At 56.8% G+C, this 8426-nt stretch overlaps 1 long non-coding RNA gene across 1 annotated transcript; it reads left to right on the forward strand.

The window, feature by feature from the left end:
• The first annotated feature begins 5398 nt into the window (after positions 1 to 5398).
• Positions 5399 to 7391, forward strand: LOC122457285. The gene is made up of 3 exons (XR_006276755.1): positions 5399 to 5818; positions 6238 to 6257; positions 7068 to 7391. It is a non-coding gene; the product is annotated as an uncharacterized LOC122457285 (long non-coding RNA).
• Positions 7392 to 8426: the final 1035 nt, after the last annotated feature.

Genomic DNA, 8426 nt, shown 5'->3' on the forward strand with positions numbered 1-8426 from the left:
CCTTGTACAGCGCTCTGTCCCTGCAGACTGGGATGCGCTGGCACGGGGGGAGCTGCACCTGTCTGACTGGTGAGGAACAGCAGTGCTGAGATGCCCCGCTGGCATGGCAGAAGCTCTCTGATGCAGTCCAGCAGTCTTCTACAGGCCAGGCCCCAGGTACTGAAATCTACAAGCCTTTGGCATCTTATCCGTCCTCATTTTTTTCTAGCCGTGCTGTCTCCAGGAGAAAGAGCTGCTCTCTGTTTTCCTCAGGGCAGCGGCCACCCTGCCGTACAAAAAGGGGGAATCTCTGTGATCTACAGCATGGAGATGGAGATTTCTCTCTCTCTCCGCTGTTCTGATGATAAGGTTTTGCCCAGGGCCTCCGCCGGCTGAATGCTTTGACGCATCCCGATCTGACACATGTCATTGCTAACCGCCGCCCATCTAAACATTTGTTTTTAATTAGTGGTGTCTTAATCAAACGTTGTCATCTGGAGGTGGGACTTGCTTCAGAGGGCCAGGAGAAGGCCTGTGACCCGTCGTCGTCTTTTGCAGACGTTAGAAGCTTTCGGGACCGGGCCAGCGTTCTTGCCCTAGATTTCTTTATTGGACCATAATGATTTGAATGATTCAAGATTAACCGGGGTCTTAGCCAGTTCGCAGAGGCATTGGTCAGAGGGGTCTTCTGTCTGGGATGCTGTATGGTCTTCATTTGGAGCCATTCCTGCCCCTTTCAGAAGCCGTCTCTGCGGCTTTTCTGTGCTGGATGGGGTCACGAGTTTTGGCTGGACATATTCCTGGAGGTTTCAGCGCAGGATATAATCTGTGACTGAAGATTAATTTTGAATTCCTGGAAATGCCTGAACAATCCCGGAGGGTTGGCCACCCTATGCAAGGTGGCCTGCAGAACTGGTGCTACCTCCTGCCCGGATTCTCCTTTCAGGGACAGGTCTGGGATTGCTAACCATCTTGTGACCTCAGAGTTGGGGCACTGGCGAGTGAGGCTGGACCCTCTCCTGGGCCTTTTGCACCGGATTCAGAAGGATATTAACCATTTTTAAAAAAATAGTTACTGCTGGTTGCACCCTGCGGTGCTGTTCCTGCCATGAGACGAGGGTGGGGGCACCAGGGGCTCACTGATTTCGTCTGCAGGGTGACGGCCTCCGGCCCCAGGTCTGATCAGCAGTTGCTGTGTTCTCCTCCCCACTGGTCTGGAAGCCCTTGCCTTCCCTCTCGTCCATTGTGTTGGGGGGATGAGCTTTGACGTTCACCCGTTTTTGCTGGCCCCGGGTTGATTACAGCGTCTGGATTTGCCACCGTTCTAGTTCAGTGGGCTGCTGAGTATTTGCAGGCAGTTTTTGTGGGGGTGGTTCTTCTGGGAGGCATCCCTTTGTCCCCTTCACTAGCTGGCTTCTCCCCGCCTGGACGAGATCCTTGTGCAACCAGACAGACTGGTTTCCTGGAAGGGTTTGGTGAATGTTCCTTTTGCCCCCGTGATCAAGAAGCAGGTCTGCAGCATGTGGGGCAGTTTGCCACCCTCTCTGATCGCCCTGATACAGCCTGGAGGATGCCCCTGGGTGACTCTCTGTCCCCAGCTCGGATGATGTTGTACAAACCTCCTCCTAAGGCTGCTCTCCGGTGACTTGCAGTGGACGCAGCAGCTGATCGCTGCAGGCACTCTCTCCCCCTGGAGGTATTTGCGCGGGTTCCCTTTCTAGCCAGCTTTCGATACCTACATGGCTCAGGCCAGATTCCTTTTTTGGTTTATTGCAGCAGCTTTTCAGCCCTTTGCATTGAGATGCAGAGCTCGCATTTGCCCATTTTCCTGCCTGGTTCCCTTTTTGCTGGGTCAGGCAAAACTAGCCATTTAGAAATCTCACCAGAACAGACCGGCCTTGGGGTACAGTGACGTGACGTGCTAGGCCCATTTGTGGCCCAGCTGCTGGTCGATTAGCCCTTTTGTAAGTTGACTTGTAACCTGGACACTTTTTGGGACGTTAACAATTGTTTGGGTGAACGTTGACGCTGCTGCTTTAGTGATCCATGTTTAATGTTCGCTTAAGCCATGTTGTGCTTTATTTTATGGTTCATATCTTTTGGGGGTATATAGTGTAATTTTATAACACTTGTAATCGTTTTTAATGTGATTTTTATGGGAATAAAGGTGTCTTCTCTCTCTTTCTCTCGTCCCAGGCTCTCTGGCAAACAGGGAACGTCTAATCCATTATCACAAGCCCCAATCTCTCAGCCTGTTCCTGAGCACGGGGCAGGGCAGTACCTGGCATCTGCCCCGCGAGGCAATTTGGCTCAGAGCAATGTGGGCCGCACAGTCAGAGAGTAAAGTTTGGGGAAGGAAATCAAAGTACAGGGACACTCTCTCCTCCTGCTTCATGCATTGCACACACTCCCATCACATTCATACCAGGGTGCCACTATTGTCTTGCAGCCACCCACTATCCCAACACATCTATCTATCTATCTATCTCCATACACCACATCTATCTATCTAATCTCCAAACACACTCACCTTTCTTTCTTTCTTTCTTTCTTTCTTTCTTTCTTTCTTTCTTTCTTTCTCACTCCCAGGTAGCAGGTTTAAAACAAATAAAAGGAAGTATTTCTTCACACAATGCACAGTCAACCTGTGGAACTCCTTGCCAGAGGATGTTGTGAAGGCCAAGACCATAACAAGGTTCAAAAAACAACTAGATAAGTTCATGGGGGATAGGTCCATCAATGGCTATTAGCCAGGATGGGCAGGGATGGTGTCCCTAGCTCTGTTTGCCAGAAGCTGGGAATGAGCGACTGGGGATGGATCACTTAGAATATCAGGGTTGGAAGGGACCTCAGGAGGTCATCTAGTCCAACCCCCTGCTCAAAGCAGGACCAATCCCCAATTTTTGCCCCAAATCCCTAAATGGCCCCCTCAAGGATTGAACTCACAACCCTGCGTTTAGCAAGCCAATGCTCAAACCACTGAGCTATCTCCCCCCCCCCCCAAATGATTCCCTGTTCTGTTCATTCCCTCTGGGACACCTGGCATTGGCCACTGTCGGAAGACAGGAGACTGGGATAGCTGGACCCTTGGTCTGACCCAGTAGGGCCATTCTTATGTTATGTTTCTTCTTGCCCCAGATCTCTCTCTCTCTCTCTCTCTCTCTCTCTCTCTTTCCATGGTGCCAAAGTGAAGTGACTCAGGGATACCTCAGCCCCCAGCACTGGGTGAGACTCAGGAATTCTGGGGGGTTGGGCCCAAGCGGCACCCCAAAGTCCAGCCCTGTGGGACGGAGCAATGAGCTGCACAGAGGAGGCCCTGAAGTTTGTTGGGGCTCTTTGCTAGGGACGTGTTTGAGTGGCAAATTTCAGCTCCCAAGTGATACGGCTAACACACCCGCAAGTTTGTGGAGGCTCAAATCCAGCAATTCTGGGCCACTTTCTTACCTGGCCGGTGAGTTTAACTTTTACTTGGGGGCGTACTTAGGAGTTAAACTCACCAGCCATCCGGTCATGTTGAGGCCCAGCCCGCTGGTGCAACGGGCTGATCCCAAACTCCAGAAAGAAACCCAGGACTTCTGGGGTTTTGCAATCCCACCCCTGCATCTCTGTTTCAGCCCATGCTGCAGATATGGCCAGACGGGCTGTGTCAATGGCAGAGGCCCTGTCATAAAGTGGACATGAAAGACGTGAGCTATGGGGCACGCACTGAGCTGTCAGATGGGAAGCTTCACAGACCAGCTGGGAGGGTCCCCTTGGGACTATTGTTTGGAAAACTGGGCCTGAACTGTGCGGGAGCTTTGGAGGTAATGGAACCCAGGAGTTCTGGCTCCCAGCACCACCACCATCACCCTGCTCTAACCACTAGCCCTCACTCTCCTCCCAGAGCTGGGATAGAAACCAGGATTCCTGGCTCCCAGCTCCCCGACCCGCTAACCTCTAGACCCCACTCCCCTCCCGGAGCTGGGAACAGAACCCAGGCGTCCTGACTCCCAGCCCCCCTGCTCTAACCACCAGCCCCCACTCCCCTCCCAGCGTCAGCAATGGAACCCAGGCGCCCTGACTGTCTGTGGGGCTCGTGTTTACCACCTGCCGACTCTTTCCAGGCCGGAGAAAGTGACGTGACCCTGTGCAAGTCCCCTGTGCGGAGACGTCTGCTGCCCCCTCCCCTCCCCCCCGGGGCGGCCTCCCCAGCTTCCCCATGCAATGGAAAGGGGAAGTGGCCCCTAGCTCTCTTTGCAGCAGCTCGGTACATTCAGTTCCTGTGATGGCGCAATTGGCGGGGCTGGGCCAGGGCCAGGGCTGCTGTGGGGGAGCGGGGGGGACGGCTTCCGCTTTCCTCCTCTAGGGAGGGACCCTGGGCTCGTCCACGGACAGTAGGGGTGGGGGTTTGGGGGCATGAGAGCTGCCCTGGCAAGAGAAGGAGACTGGCTGAGCTGCCGGGCCTTTGTCATGCCAGCCCCATGGCACAGCTAGGGAGTGGGGCGAGGGGGGAGCGCTCCTTGCTAGAGGATGATCTGCGGTGGGAAACTGCAGCTCCAGTCCTGGCCTGGCCAGGGGGAGGCGATGCAGGGACCGGCTGGGCCGGGGCAGGGGGACACATGGGGACTGGCTGGGCCTGGGGGAGACGGGACGCGGGGACCAGCTGGGCCTGGGGGAGACGGGACGCGGGGACCGGCTGGGCCAGGGGAACACACACAGACCAGCTTTGACCTGGGGGAGGGACTGGCTGGGCCAGGGGGAGACGGGACGCAGGGATGGGCAGGGGACAGGACGCTGGGATGGGCTAGGGCAGGGGAAACACAGAGATCGGCTGGGCCAGGAGGACACACCAGCTTTGACCTGGGGGAGATACAGGGACCAGCTGGGCCAGGGGGACGTACGGAGACCAGCTGGGCCTCCGGGGGTCGGGATGTAAGGACTGGCTGGGACAGGGAAACACAGAGACCGACAGGGCCTCAAGGGGACAGGACGCTGGGACAGGCTGGGGCAGGGGGATACAGAGAGACCAGCTTTGACCTGGGGGAGATACAGGGACTGGCTGGGCCATGGTGGGACGATACAGAGACTGGCTGGGCTTGTGGAACAACATAGAGACTAGCTAGGCCAGGTGTGTGTGTGGTCCGGGGTCGCTCTCAGCCGTCCCCGGGACCCTCTCTGACTCAGGGCTCTTGTCCCACGCCAGCCTGGCTGTAGGGGACTCTGCTTTGCAGCATAGCAGAAGGCCGAGTCTTCTGGGGGTGCCTTTAGCCCCCCACCTTGCTCCTGATCTATATTGCCTCAGCCTCTCTGACCCTGGATGCTACTCAGCGCCATGGGGCACCTCTAGGTTGTCGGTTTGAACCCCATTGGGTGAGACGCGTCTAGCTGGGCTCAGCTTGGCTCCGATGGTCCCTGCCACACACAGGGGGAAAATCCTCAGTTAGGGGTCTTCGAACAGAGGTGCAAATGGGCCACGGTCACTGACCTCCCCTCTCCCAGCTAATTCCATGGACCGTGGTGTCTGGGTGCCTCGCAATCTGGAAGCGGTTTATCCTCCCACTACCTTGTGGGGCAGGGCAGGGCCACTACCTCCATTGGCCAGATGGGGAAACTGAGGCACCAAGAGGCTAAAGGTCTCTCTGGCCGAACAGGGCGCTTTCCCTGAGCCAGATAACGGGACAACCACCACCCTTCCCTAGTCCCCACTCGCTTCCCAGAGCTGGGGAGAGAACTCAGGACTCGTCACTTGCAGGTGCCCCTGGACTAGGCGCCCGGGAGCCCTCCCCACCCGAAGTGGGCTGAGTCTAACACAAGCCAACAGCTGGGAGTTGTCGCTGGACAAATTCAGCCCTGAAATAAGGTGTTTGTTTTTAACGGGGAAGGTAATGAACCACTGACCGGGCGTTGTGGTGGCTTTTCCACCACCGGCAATTATTAAATCAAGATGGGTTGTTTTTTCCTACGGGTTTTCTGGAGGCTGTTTTCTGAACTGTGTTATCCGGAGCTGTGTGTTTGTGTGTGTGTGTGTGTGCGCGCCCCCCTCTGGCCTTGCAATCTATAAAAACCCGGGTCTTGGCTAGCACCCGAAATGCTAGGCACCCCCCCTTTCTTTCCCCCTGGGGCCGTACCCACACTGAGGACAGGCCGTGGGGTGTCAAAACCCCAAGAGAAATCCCCTCCTTGCAGGGCCCAGCGTCCCCTCCCTCCCCCCCCGGGCCCAGCTCTTCACAGTGTCTATATTTGGCTCTGACTGGTGGTTTTTCTATTTTTCTATTGCAGATCAGTGAGTGACGTCCCAGGTAGGAAACTCACGAGACTGTGGGGGGTGGGGGGACGTTACTGCACAGCCGCCACGTGCAGGGAAGTGGGGGGCTCTGTGGTGGCTATGGAGGGCATTGTGGGGGGGGGCTGTGCCCCACCCTACCCGCTGGGCTGCCTCACCCTCTGGCACACCCTGGTGGGAGCTCAGGGCTGCTGTCCCACGTGGGGAGGGGGTAGGGTGACCAGATGTCCCGATTTTATAGGGACAGTCCCGATTTTGGGGTCTTTTTCTTATATAGGCCCCTATTACCCCCCACCCCCATCCCGATTTTTCGCACTTGCTGTCCGGTCACCTTAGGAGGGGAGGCGGAGGCTGAGGATGGGGTGGGGGGAAAGGGGTGTCAGAACACATTGTGTCTCTCTGCCCCGAACCTACAGGAGGACCCCCTCCCCCAAACAAACCCACCCCAGCGATGTGACGCAGGCAGCCCTGGGCTTCCCCGCTCCTGGCCCACTGCGGAGTAGGATCCTCCCTCCCCACCCGCCCCCCCGCATTTCCCATTCTCCTGCCCTCCCTCCCTTGCAACTCCAGCCAGCCAGCCATAAAAGGCAATTCAAGGAACTGATACCAGCAGAGTCTCTGTGGAGGAGGAGGAGGGAGAAGGACCTACGCAGTTCACAGCAAGCGGGGTGCCCTCCCCGCCCCTGCTGCAGAGACAGCAGGGCCTTGCACACACAGGCATAGCCGGCATGTCAGGACACTTGGGTTCCATTCCTGGCGCCACTGGCTGACCCCCCAGCCATTCGCCTCTTCTCTGCCTCAGTTTCCCCATCCTTTGTCTCACTAGACTGTTTGCTCACTGGGGTGGGAGCTGTTCCTGGGCAGCATCGGGCACGACGGGGGTGCTGATCTTGATAAAGGCTGCAGCAACAAAGGGAACGTTACCATGGAGTCAAAGTCCGACTGGCTGCATGTAAGGTGTACATTAGCCCAGGTTCTGGGGTTCAACATTCAGAACGGTGTCAGGATCTGGAGTTCTGTGGCAATGTTTACCTGGTCTAAAGTACCCGTGGATATTCTTATTAGTTGCATATATTGTGCACCCTGCTGAAATCTGAGCCTCACTCGGCAGCATGTGGCAATGAGTTCCACCCGCTAATTTGCACTGGGTTTAATTAAAAAAAGAAGTGGATCCAATTTTCTGCAGGTTCAAGCTGACGCAGCTCCACTGCCTCCAATTTCCACCAGCAGGGGCCCCGTATTTCTCATGATCAGCCCGTGGTCTTGAGTTACGGCAGGAGGGTAAATAATGAAAGCTATTGTGTCTAAATCCCCGAGACTGGGTTAAAAAGCCCAACTGTGGTAGGTGTAGCCGCCCAGGGATTGCGGCTCCCCCTGGGGTGGGGTTCAGCAGCCTATTAAAAAGCCACGTGGCCTGCGCAACCCAGGGGGTAACTGTTTGGCACTGAGATGCAGCCACCTCTGGTGTGGAACGCAGCACCGGGTTAGCGGCAGACAAGTTTAGGACAGGAAGTGAAGGAGAACCCTATATTCCACTAAAGAGGACGTTGGGCCCAGCACGAGACTCATGAGAACAGCTCTACCGGGGCAGCGAGTGGCCAGAAGCCAAGTCTGCACCTCCCTCACCCCACTGCTCCCTGAGAGGAGCAGGAGGTGGGGAAAGAAAGACAAGAGACCAGGGGAATGGGAAAGAAAGGAAGTAGACAAGGGAGAAGCCGGCGGGGCCGAGGCCGGGTGTCCAGAAGTGGCTGCAAGCGACTGGCTGCCCGTGCCCGTTGCTGGCTCTGAGCTCCTGGCAGGGACACAACCTTGTGGGTCCTGCGTCACGGCCACAGGCTCCCAGCCGCCTGTGGAATGCGGGCCAGGAGTCAAGGGCAGCTGGAGTGGCACAGAGCAGAGCTCCTTGGGCCAGCAAAGAGCTGGGGCGCTGATGCAGCCAGCGGTCCTGCGGGAGCTGCCGACCCCAGGGGCCCTCTCTTGCCCCACATGCGTTGGCATGGAGGCTGGGCCCTGCCCGCCGGCCCTCACCCGCCTCCCCTCAGCTGAACAGGAGAGAGCTGCTGGTTGGAGCTCGGGAAGGGACTGTTTCACAGGAGGGGGAAACTGAGGCACAGAGAGGGGCTGTCCTGGCTCCCAGCCCTCCCTGCTCTAACCACTAGGCCCAATTCTCCTCCCAGCTCTGGAG

This window comes from Dermochelys coriacea, chromosome 23 (genome assembly GCF_009764565.3).
Source record: "Dermochelys coriacea isolate rDerCor1 chromosome 23, rDerCor1.pri.v4, whole genome shotgun sequence".
In the NCBI taxonomy this organism is placed as follows: domain Eukaryota; kingdom Metazoa; phylum Chordata; order Testudines; family Dermochelyidae; genus Dermochelys; species Dermochelys coriacea.